This window comes from Ursus maritimus, unplaced genomic scaffold (genome assembly GCF_017311325.1).
Source record: "Ursus maritimus isolate PB19 unplaced genomic scaffold, ASM1731132v1 scaffold_23, whole genome shotgun sequence".
NCBI lineage: Eukaryota > Metazoa > Chordata > Mammalia > Carnivora > Ursidae > Ursus > Ursus maritimus.
The window spans coordinates 29,823,722-29,826,631 of record NW_024424786.1 but is presented as its reverse complement, the minus strand read 5'-3'; the positions used below and the strand labels follow the sequence as shown (position 1 = coordinate 29,826,631).

Below are 2,910 nucleotides of genomic sequence, written 5' to 3'. Positions count from 1 at the left end.
TCTCTCTCTCTCTCTCTCTCTCTCTCTCTCTCTCTCTCTCTCTCTCTCGGAGAGGTCTCGGACTCTCCTGCTCGCACGCCCGCGCACACCTCTCCTGGCGGCACCCGCTGCCGGAGCCAGGTCTGCCCCAAAAACGTAAAGAACCACCGGGTCCCACCAGCCGCACGCGGCCCGCCAAAGGTTAACGCCGGCGCGCTGTGGGGCGGCCCCGCGCCGGAGTCCGGCCTGCTCATTGGTGGGACCCGCGGAGCTCCCGGCCAATGGAAGGCGGCTGCGGGCAGCGGGCGGTGGCGGGGCGCGAGCGGAGGAGGGCTCTGAGCTTCGCAGAGGGCCGGGGCGTGGGAAGGGCCCGCAGCGCTACGTCCAGCTGAGTGTCCTTTTCCGCGCTTGGGGCAGCGGCAGGGACGGCCCCTTGGAGTTTCCAGGGGGCCGGCAGCCCCACGCAGTCCCAAGACCCTTATGAATTGCACGGCCCCTGAGCAAGCGAGGCGGAGGCGGAGGCGGAGGCGGAGGCGGGGGCGGGGGGGGGGAGTGGAGAGGGAGGGTCTCCTCGGACGTCCCCGGCTCGCAGGGGAGGCCGGCAGCAATTCTTAAGTTCCTTCGCGGCTCTTCCAGCTCAGCCTCTTCCGTCCCTCTGCGAACAGTCCTACCAGAGGGCGCACTGACGGGGCAGCGGGTCCTTGGTCGTGCGGGGAGTGAGTACGCTCCTGGGGCCGTAACAGGACCCTCTGAAGCTCCTCTCAGTTCCCCTCCCGTAATTTCTCCACTGGGGTCAGTGCAGAGAAGGAAAAGCTCTGGGAGTGCAGCTGCCTGCTGAGAAGTGTGTGGGAGAAGGTTCTACCCGGACCTGGGGTAGCCTAAGAGCGCCCCCTTCCCTCCGCCCCTGGCCCCACGGCGCGTGCACCCCGGGCCCTGACTTCTGTCTCTCCCCTCGCTGGCGCTGATTCAATCTGTGCTTGCGGAAAGGAGGGAGGAGACCAGAGTGGGTCCAGGCTGAGCTGTGGGATAAGGAGTGGGGGGGAATCCCGAGCCCGGACATTCCTTCCGAGAGTGAGCTCTGGGAAGAGATGGGAGGAGAGTCCTCTCATATTTCCCCCTTCCCTCCCCCGCAGGCTGCCCCCCCCATACTGACCCATACATTCCGGGACGGTTACTTGCCTCGTGGTCACTAGAAAATCGACCCCATTTCAAGCTGAAGGGCCACCAGTCTGAGTCAGTGCCGTGCCCTGAGTGTGTGTGTGGGGGGGGCGGGTGGGTGGGTAGGCTCAAGAGACACCAGGGAAGGACTTAGGGGAGGGGAGGTGGGCCCCTGGATATTCAATTGTCAGGCCTTCCCCGTCCTTAAGTATCACCATCCGGGCATTTGGGTTCCCCTTCCCAGAGCCAGAATCAAAGGTCCTCCTGTGAAGGGGAAAAGGCCCTGGACTCAGATTCGGGAGGCCCCAGTTCAAGATCTAGCTGTGCTCTGGGGCAGACCTGGACAGGGGCAGGTGATGTCTCCTTGCCAGGCCTCAGTTTCCCCATCTGTTATAGACTGTGTTCCTGTTGAGGCAGGGGCAGCAGGCAGGGACAGGGTGAAGTGAACTAGTATTCAGAGAGTGGGCTCTTTTCCTCTGTCCTGGCCTCCCTGGGGACTGGGAAGGGATGGAGCCAATTCTCCAGTCCCTGGAGCCAGTCCCTGAGCCTTCCTGGCAAGGGCATGGGGGTGAAGGGGGGCACATTGTTCCAACCTCCAACCTCACTCTCAACCCCCATTCCCCACAGGCCCAGGGAAGGCAGCTGCTGAGGTTTCATATTTTCCCCCTACCGAACTATTCACCACAGAGCCCAAGTCCAAATAAGCAGAAATGCTTCTCTCTGTGTGTATGTGTGTGCATACGTGTGTGTGCACTCCACAGTCATGGGCTGTGAGGTTCCTTCTTACATAGGGAACCACCACTTTTCTGATACCACACAAAGTAAGATCCACATCCCTGGACACATTCCACATACAGCCCAGCACACACATGCTCAGGGGCTCCCCTAGGCTGACACCGGCAGGCACTAATACAGCCCCAACAAGGACACGCTCCTCAGGTGTGATGAGACGGACACACATTCTCCTATATACACACACACACACAAACGGGCAGCCACCCCAGAGACGGTCAGACACGGTCCTGCACCCTCAGACTCGAACACACACAACATGTCACACCACCAGAGAACTAAATGCTGACTGCGCCAACCCACACGCCTGGGTCATATGACCCCCAGCGAGGGAGCTTTGGGAGTCCCAGGCTCGCCTGGGGCTGGGACAGTGAGGGCTGGGACTGGAGGAGGGAACAACACAGGGGATTGAGTTTTTCCCTGCGTGTGCTGGAGAAAGGAAGGGAGAGAGGAAAGTGCAGGCTGGTTCCCACCACAGGCTGCTTCTGTGTGCTGGAGGGCCTGGGGAGGGCATGCACGTTCTCCTCGTTCTCCTCCTCCTCGGTAGACCCCAGCCCTGTGGGTGTGGCTCTCCAGTTCCCTCTCGTGACACTGGTAACCCTTTCCTGGCCAGGCCACAGATCCCGCAGGAAAGTGGAGAGTAGGCCTGCAGGTTCCTGGCCAGCCCCTGGCATCTTCTGACCAGCCGGCCCATGTACTGTGGCCCAACCCAGAGGTCAGTGCCAGGTACTGTCTGGGCAGGAGGAAGCGGTGGCAGTGAATGCCGCCGCCCAGGGCTGGGATTAGCTGTGACTGGCACCACTGAGGGCACAGCAGCCCACGGTCTGGCTGCTGGAGATGTTGGTCCATACACAGAGGCCAGAGGATCCCTGTGGGACAGCTCAGGACACTGGAGACTAAGTGGCAGGTCTGGCACTGGGGACCTCTGGAGAATAAGGGCATCTACTCACATCCATTTATTCATCACTTACGTATTCTTTC

The 2,910-nt window shown here is 61.3% G+C and overlaps 1 protein-coding gene across 1 annotated transcript in view; it reads right to left on the bottom strand.

The window, feature by feature from the left end:
* Window positions 1-2,910, bottom strand: part of CREB3L1 (cAMP responsive element binding protein 3 like 1) — a 35,078-nt gene that overhangs the window by 19,926 nt on the left and 12,242 nt on the right. The window lies entirely within an intron of this gene.